General features: G+C 45.6%; 1 protein-coding gene across 1 annotated transcript in view; it reads left to right on the forward strand.

The window, feature by feature from the left end:
• The window catches only part of RAB23 (RAB23, member RAS oncogene family), a 74,103-nt gene extending 73,836 nt beyond the window's left edge, over positions 1-267 (forward strand). Inside the window, exon 8 of the transcript XR_012381942.1 lies at positions 251-267. The gene's annotated coding sequence lies outside the window, so the exon portion shown is untranslated. The remainder of the gene's footprint in view (positions 1-250) is intronic.
• Positions 268-9,178: the final 8,911 nt, after the last annotated feature.

Genomic DNA, 9,178 nt, shown 5'->3' on the forward strand with positions numbered 1-9,178 from the left:
AGATTTCGGGGATATAGATGTGAGGAATTTCAGGCTTGGCTCCCTTTGGAACCACGGCTTGGCCTCGGCTGGTCATAAAACATTGAAGTCTGTAATTAAAGCCTTCTCTTGTAAGGCGGGATATGTGCAGCCTCATCTGGTTATGGCTCATTGGGGAATGAATTTTCTGACGCAAATGAGGTTTTAAAAAAAATCATAGCATCTCTTTATTTGGTTAACATTATTTCTGCGCTTTATTTTTCCTTGTCAGCTTTAAAAGGAAGAGGGAAAAAGTAAAGCACCCTGCCAAAACTTGGCAGGAGAATTTCAGTGAGCAAAAATTCCCCACCCACAGCAACGTTTGAAGCGGCTGCACACTAAGGGCCCCACAGGCTATTCCTGATGCATCAGATCACCCTCTTATGCTTGGTGAAGAAAGCTTGAGAGCCTGGAAGCCACAAGAAAAGGCCACCGTAGGACAGAAGACACCTGTCCTCCGATATTTCTTTACTCTTCCATCTAATATCATCTTTGACTCCATAGTCCAGGAATCGGAGGGCAGATATTGCAATTTCCCATTGAGATGGCTGGCCTCAGCTCTGCACCTCCTCTACTGTCAGAACCTAAATATGTGAAGGGCAGAGGGCAGGATACATGCAGCCTAGGGGATTGGAGAGCAGTAGGAGCTAACCCTTCCTTTGCTGTCCCCTTCACCCACCAATATCTTCTAGGCTCATGATTTTTGCATCTAAAATTAAAGCGTACAAATATTGACTATATCTTACAGTGATTGAGTGCTTCTAAGTTGCCACGTACCACGCTAAACTCCCAACAACGTTAGAGAGCATATACTGTGTCTATATCAGGGGTGAACTTGAGGCTTACAAGAGAAGATTGGGTAAATTGTTCAAGTCACAAGTAGGTCACTGTATTGGTCAGGGTGTTCCAGAAAAACAGAAGCAATGGGAGATATGTATATCCTTCCTCCTCTGCCTTTTGTTTTATTCAGGCCTTACATGGATTGGATGATGACCACTCACATTGGGGAGGGCAATCTACTTTACAGAGTCTACCGATTCAAATGCTAATCTCATCCAGAGATGCCCTCGCAGACACATCCAGAAATAATGTTTAATGTGGGTACCCTGTAGCCAGTTGAATTGATACTTCCAGCTTTGATGATTAACTTTATGTATCAGATATTGAACCAGATCTGACCGTTGGGTCGGAGTCTGTTATATTGATTTGCTATCCATGCATAACAAATCACATCATACAAAAGCAAGCACTCATTTCTATAGTGTTTGTAGGTCATCTTGGGTGTTAGCTGATCTAAGCTGGGCTTGCCTGGGTGGCTGGCTGGGATGGTTCTGCATGTAGAATAGTTCTCTACGTGCCTCTCATCTTCCTCCTGAGACCAGCAGGTTAGCCTGGACATATATAAGAAGGAAATTTGAAAAATGCAAGGTCTCTTAAGGCTGACTCTTGAGATTGGTATACTCACTTCTGCCTCATTCAGTTAGTCAAGGTAAGTCACAAGGCTGAGCCCAATGTCAAGAAGCAAAGAGATACACTCTACTTCAATGGGATATAGTAGGTGCTGTGGTGTACCTCCTGATCCCCCTTCAGAACTATTCTTATTCCCTCAGCTGCTAGGAATATTTTTTGCCAATGATAGCTCACAGCTAAGGCCCCCCAACACTCCTATCCCCCCACTTCTACCCTCACACCTGATCTCCCATCCCCACTACCTGCCAGGAACTGTTTTGCTCAAGGGTGCCCCCATAGGCCACCCACGTATCAATCACTGGTCAGGTGTGACAGTACAAAAGACCCAACCCCTCGCCTCAATTCAAAACATTTCCCAAGCGCTGTCCCAGCTCCAGAGCCTCCCTTGGGTTTGGCTGAGGCCTTGGCTGCAACTGGCTTGGTCCCATTTTTCTCCCAAGAGCACTCCTCAATAATTACCACATGCAAATGTAACCTTCAACGGGAGAAATTCCAAAGACAATGGCAAAGGGCATGGATAGAATATAGGAAAGCTGGGACCAACGATGCAGTTTACCACACCTTTGCATTTAACAACTAGACTAAACTGCATCCCAGATTAGAACGAATGTATGTATTGGAGAAAACAATCTCTGTCTGAAATGTCCTAATGTGTACTTAAACCATTAATATTGGACCTTGAACTATTTTTGAGGTGGAACTCAGTTTGCCAATGTTGGTGATCCTGAAGAGTTGTGGGCAAAGGGAAACTTTGTAAATTGAATGAAATTCCAAGTGTGTGGTGGAAGTTCAGTATTCTAAAGGTAAAAATGCAGTGAGTTGTTTTATGGATAACTGTCTTAACATTGATTTTTGTCCATGTCAGGATTTTATATATCAGCAGTTTATTTCATTTTTATAAATAAGCCCCTTTCCCTTCTTAAAGATAATTCCATGTATGAAGTTATGGCATGTTGTCATAAATTTAGTTTTGGTTTGTGGTTCTCAGTGGATTTCCTTTGCATCAATTTTAAACTGATGGGAACCTTAGTGAGTTCAAGGGACTCCGGGAAAAGGTATGGGTGCAGGGTGAGTGGAAATGGGCACTTTGGATATACTGAACACAGCAAACGAACATCCCAGGAGAAGAAACCTCTGGCCACACAGTGTTTCTCCAGGGAAAAGCAGGAACTGAGAAAGTAGAGAATTTGCTCTACTCAGGGATGGGTTTTTTTTTTTTTTTTTTTAAAGATTTTATTTGAGAGAGAGGCAATGAGCAGGGAGGCTTCCCGCCGAGTGGAGAGCCTGATGCAGGACTCGATTCCAGGACCCCGGGATCATGACTTGAGCCAAAGGCAGACACTTAACCCACTGAGCCACCCAGGTGCCCCAGGAAATTAAGAGTTCTAATAGAATATTGCTTACATGGCTGTTTGTCATCTCCAGGGTCTGAAGAAGGGCCAGCAGGGCCAGAGAGCAGATCAGGACACTGGTGGTTGAGGGCCTGGAAGCCCCGGGAAGGGGGAGAAACAGGCTTATAGCAGTGATAGATCAACACAAACTTATTCAATACTGGTGATCTACAAGTCATGTTTATATTCATTTTTCTGCTATTTCCTGTGGGAGGGTTGAGGTTTTCTGATACGAGTTTCCTGTATTAGTCAGGGTCTAGGAAATGTTCTTGATATTTTATTTAATTAATTAATTTTTTACAAGATTTTATTTATTTGGGGGGGAGAGAGAGAGAGCAAGCATGAGCCAGGGTGAGGGAGGAGGACAGAGGAGAGGGAGAAGCAGGCTCCCCGCAGGCTCCCCGCAAGCAGAGCAGGGAGCCCCGTGTGGGACTCGATGCCAGGACCCTGGGATCATGACCTGAGCCAAAGGCAGACGCTTAACTGACTGAGCCACCCAGGCGCCCCAATTCCTTATATTTTAAAATGGAATTTAAAACAAGGAATTGGGAGATGACAGAACTGAGAAGCCTAAAGTGGGACAGTACAGCATCCCTGAGATTATTGAGAGCAGGAAGCGCCTACCACTGCCTAAAGCTGAAGGCCATAGGATCCAGGGTCAGCAAGCAGAAGTGAGCTGGAACCACAGCAGGGCTTGCTGTAGGAGCTGGGTCCACAGAAGAGACGGCGGCTGCCACAGGACAGTGCCTGGAGCAAAAAGAGATGGGGGGTGGGGCGGAATATCCTGGCTTCTCCCTGTCTGCCCCCAGTATTCCCTCAGAGCCTCCTGTTGGCTGAATTGATGCAGAAACCAAAGGGCAAAGGAAGCTGGGAAAAGAAATCCTCATGATACAGAACAGTGCAGAGGAGGGCAGGGAATGGATCCAAGAGCAAAACAGGCCCAGAGGGGCACATGTCCTCAACTTGCCTTCTCCGTGGAAATGTCTTCCTTCTCTTCCATTTCTGAGTCTCTGATCCCTGACACTGGCTTCATCCAGGCTCCCTTGGCAGCTGGTTTCCAGTTTGGCACAGCTGGTAGGTGGCACAGGCAGGAGATTGGGAGGCGAGAGGTCAGATTATTGGAAAGGTCAGATTATTCTCTAACACTACCCCCCCCCCCCCCCGCCCTGACTGCCCGTCACTCTCTCCCTGTTGGTGTCCCTCCCTGGTTGCAGATCCCGCTGGTGGCCTCTTCTCCATGGCTTCCAGGCTCACTAGGACTCATCAGGGGTGCAATGGCTTCTGGGTATTTTACTATCCCCTGTTGAGTCTCTTCGTCTTGCCCATAGCTAGGTCAGTTGTATCTTTATGAATGTCTCTTCATTTGAACAATTCAGGTTGCATTCTGTTTCCTGCCAGGATCCTGGCTGATAACCCTGACCTATTGTATTTGTTTTCCAACTCCTTGCAAGTATTTTGCTTTCCCCTCTGCCTAGATCAGCAGTGTGGCATAGCAGGAAAAGCACTGGCCTATTGACAGACATGGTTTTATGTCTGACTCAATCGCATACCAACTGGGTTACTGGCTGGGGAAGTTATTTAACTGAGCCTCAGTTTTCTTGCCTGCAAGGTGGGGATAATGATGTCTATCAGTTGGATTAAATAAAATCTGTGCCTGACCCCGGTATGTTCCAGGCCTCATCAGCCTGTTGTCACAGAACAAGTTCTTGCATTCTTTCCTTTTTTAAAATTTTTAAATTTAAATTCAGTTAATTAACATATAAATGTATTACTGGTTTCAGAGGTAGAGGTCAGTGATTCATCAGTCTTATATAATACCCAGTGCTCATTACATCATATGCCCTCCCCAATGTCCATCACCCAGTTACCCCATCCCTCCACCACCCTCCCCTCCAGCAACCCTCGGTTTGTTTCCTGTGATTAAGAGTCTCTACTGGGGTCCCTGGGTCGCTCAGTCGTTAAGTGTCTGTCTTTGGCTCAGGTCATGATCCTGGGGTCCTGGGATTGAGTCCTGCATCGGGCTCCCTGCTCAGCGGGGAGTCTGCTTCTCCCTCTGCCCATCACCCCGCTTGTGCTCTCACTCTCTCACTTGCTCTCTCTCAAATAAATAAATAAAAATATTAAAAAAAAAGTCTCTTATAGTTTGTCTCCCTTTCTGGTTTTGTCTTGTTCTTTTTTTTCCCTCTCTTCCCCTATGAGCCTCTGTTTTGTTTCTTAAGTTCCACATAGGATTGAGATCATATGATAATTTTCTTTCTCTGACTTATTTCACCTAGCATAATTCCCTCTGGTTCCATCCATGTCGTTGCAAATGGCAAGATTTCATTCTTTTCGGTGGCTGCGTAATATTCCATCATATATATATACCACGTCTTCTTTATCCCTTCATCTGTCGATGAACTTCTGGGCTCTTTCCATAGTTTGGCTATTGTGGACATTGCTGCTATAAACATTGGGGTGCTCATGCCCCTTCAGATCACTACATTTGTATCTTTGGGGTAAACAGTATGGAGCTTGCTCAAAAAGTTGAAAGTAGGGCTCCTGGGTGGCTCAGTTGGTTAAGCGACTGCCTTCGGCTCAGGTCATGATCCTGGAGTCCCGGGATCGAGTCCCGCATCGGGCTCCCTGCTCAGTGGGGAGTCTGCTTCTCCCTCTGACCCTCTTCCCTCTTGTGCTCTCTGTCTCTCATTCTCTCTCTCTCTCAAATAAATAAATAAAATCTTAAAAAAAAAAAAAAGTAGCGCTACCCTACGACCCAGCAGTTGCGCTCTTGGGTATTTATCTCACATTCTTTTTATATTCCAGTTTATATAGTGTGGATCCCCATCCTATTTGACTGGAGGAAATTCATTCCCTTCAGAGTATCTCCAGTTATTTCTAGATGTTCTCAAAGAAATTCCCATGGTAACCTGTCTTTCTTTTGCAATTGCTGTGGGCTTCTGCCCTGTTGTTTTTCTTCTAGCGCAGCTCCCACATGTCCAGCATCTGCTTGCAAGGCCATGTGCTGAGGCTTTGCCAAGGCTGACGTTTTTCCAGGACCACTGTCCATCATGAGAACACTGCCCGTGCCAGAGTTGTTGACTCTCAGTGCTCCCAAAGGGTCCAGTCCCTGGGAGGCCTCCATCTGGAGAGGAGGGGGAATAGCCTCCCCTGCATCTGAGCCATCTCAGCCCCAAACATATAGAGCCTCTCGGAGTTTTTTTGACTAGTTCCTCACCTAGTTTCACATGAGAACAAAGCAACTCACAGAGGTTCTGGAACTTGTTTCCACCGTCTCTTCTAGAGGGAGATCATGACCAGACTAGAAGAGGAATAGATGCTTTACCATCTGTTCCCTCTTTCTCTCCCTCCCTTCCACATCTCTCCCCAAACCCCCAGCTGTCCTTCCTCTTCCATTTGCTAAACCGAAGCTTCTGTGCCTGTCAGCCGTTGTGGGATGGAAGAGCGAGGGTCAGTGAGGGAGGGGAGGTGTGTATGGCTCCTCTACGACCCCGTGTCCGTGCCAGTTACACCGAGATGTACAATACCTGGCACTGAGCTATCCTATAACTAGGAAATCCCATTTCCTACCAATCCTATGCTGCAAGTTCTTCAAGGTTCCATTTAGATGTAATTGCTTACAAGAAGCCTGCTGTAATCTGTTTAGTATGAAGTCATCTCTCCCTCTGAATTTTTTTCCCAGGGCTGTGGTTACAAAGTACCAAAAGTGGAGTGATTTGTAACAACAGAAATTTCTCTCTCACTGTTCTGAAATCCAGGTGTCAGCAGAGCCATCTGTCTCTGTCGGCTCTGGGAAAGAATCCTCCTTGCCCCTTTGCAGCTGCTGGTGGCTCTCAGAAATCCTTGGTGGCCTGTGGCTCCTCACTGCCATCTGTTCCCACCTTTTTGGTTTGGCTCGGTTTTTACGAGCCCTTCTCTGTCTGAAGGACATCAGCCCTAGTGGATTAGGGCCCACCCTAGTGACCTCATTTTAACGTGATGATATTTGCAAAGACCCTAGTTCCAAAAAAGGTCACTGTCTGAAGTCCTGGGGGTTTAGGATTTCAACATACCATTTTGGGGGACACAATTCAATCCATAACATCCTTCAATAATCTAAACCTTAATAGCAATTTTCATTTTTTTATGTCTATCACATTCTCGTTTATTGTATAGTAATTTTTTAAATTAAGGATTTTATTTAAGAGAGAGAGAGAGCACAAGCAGAGGGAGCAACAGAGGGAGAGGGAGAAGCACACTCCCCTCTGAGGAGGGAGCCCGATGTAGGGCTCCATCCCAAGACCCTGGGATCATGAGCTAAGCCAAAGGCAGACACTTAACCGACTGAGCCCCCCAGGCGCCCCCCAGAATGTTATTTCTGATTTTTTGTGTTCCTGCTGGTACCTGCCTGTCCATAATGGGTTTGGCATTTCCTAAATGCTTGGGCTCCTTTCCTCACTCACGACCAATCCATTAGACTGGAGCATGCTGCTGCCTGCTCGCTATGTGCATTTCTGAGTTCCTTGTGTTTTTGGCCCTTTGGCTGATTTCCTGGAAGTGGAAGTATAAAGATGAGGAGGATGGGTTTGGCTGGCTGAAGTAGCTAGTGACAGCCTGCCTCCGGTGGTGAAATACTTAGGTTTTCTGGGAGTGAGTAGTCGCTTCACTCTACCAGGGAAACAATCTTGTTTGTCCCGTTTATGGCTACCCCCCCCCCGCCCCGCCCTTTTGCATTTTTAGCATCCTGATGATGTCCTTAGTTACAGTTGCTATGGAAGTATTTTAGTGTTTCCTGCAGTGCAGGGCGGTGTGGTGCCTAGAGCCCTCTTTAGTGCAGATTTATGATGATGCCCAAGCCATGGGTTTCATTTGCTAGTTTTCTGGCCTAGTAACTGGTTGTCGTCAGGGCAGCGATGTGCCTTTATTTTGGTCCCCTGATTTATTACATTGATTTTCTTTTTCATTGATTCTGGAGTGCTCATCATCTTCTTAAATACTCAACCGATTATTTCACAGAATGTAATGACAGAGCCAGCCTCATCTTCTTGTCATTGAATAAATCTGTGAACAGATGCAACATCTCTGATACTAACACAGCACGGGGTGATCTAAGCTTGTTAAAACCCTCGAAATCTTTGAAGGAAGCAGAATTTAAGGATGGAGACTAATAACTGGAGGAGAGAAAGCTGGGCTCTCTGGAGCCTCGGACTCTGGTCTCTTTTATAAAATGGGAAGGCACCAGTAATGCACGTGACCTACTTGATAAGACTGTTGTAAGCATAACGTGATTAATGAGTACAACAGCAGTTGTACTGTAAATGCCCTCAGATGCCTTTGTGAATAACATCCACTTACAGTCTTAATAGTCTTGGCTCTGCACTTGTCCATGAGAAGAAGCTATTTAATCTCTGGTAAAGGCCTAAGTTGGCATTTTTACTAAGCCATCTGGGCAAATAAGTGTTCAGGCCATTTTGCAGCATTTTTAAGGTCATCAGGTTCTGAGTGTTAACCTCTTCTATTCTTTCTTCATCTTTTACTTTGGGGAGGGAAGGGATAATATGACTTTAATTATCAGATTGAAAAAGAGGAGAAATCTGGATTTTTGTGTGTGTGTGTGATCTTTTTCAAGTTCTTTATTTTTTTTTTTTTTTAAAGATTTTATTTATTTGAGAGAGAGAATGAGAGATAGCACGAGAGGGAAGAGGGTCAGAGGGAGAAGCAGACTCCCCACTGAGCAGGGAGCCCGATGTGGGACTCGATCCTGGGACTCCAGGATCATGACCTGAGCCGAAGGCAGTGGCTTAACCAACTGAGCCACCCAGGCACCCTCAAGTTCTTTAATATAGTCTCTCTGATACTCTGTTGCTTGTTTGGTATATTGGCATGTGCGATTATAATTTTACTCCTCCAAAAAACTTCTTTTGGTGTGACTTTGGTTTAGGGTGGACACTTGGCCACTTCCTAGAACACATTTGGGCATGCAGACTTGCAGTTCCAAAGAAAAGTTCTGAATGCATTTAGTGATTTGATTTATGTATTCTAGGTGCTTTTTTTTTTTTTTTTTTAAATTTTTTTCTTTTTTGAGAGAGTGTGAGAAGGGGGGGGGGGGGTGGGGGGGGTGTGGGGGAGCAGGGGGGGAGGAAGTGAGAGGGGGAAAAGAAACTCCAGCCGACTCTGGTTAGCATGGAGCCCTACACAGAGCTCGATCTCACGACCCTGAGATGACCTGAGCCAGAACCAAGAGTCAGACGCTTAATGACTGAGCCACCCGGGTGCCCCCTATATATTCTACTTAAAAAAAAAAAAAATCTGTCAATTTA

Source organism: Callorhinus ursinus, unplaced genomic scaffold, assembly GCF_003265705.2.
Source record: "Callorhinus ursinus isolate GAN/ISIS: 27379988/994484 unplaced genomic scaffold, GSC_fseal_2.0 scaffold22, whole genome shotgun sequence".
NCBI classification, from domain to species: Eukaryota; Metazoa; Chordata; class Mammalia; order Carnivora; family Otariidae; genus Callorhinus; species Callorhinus ursinus.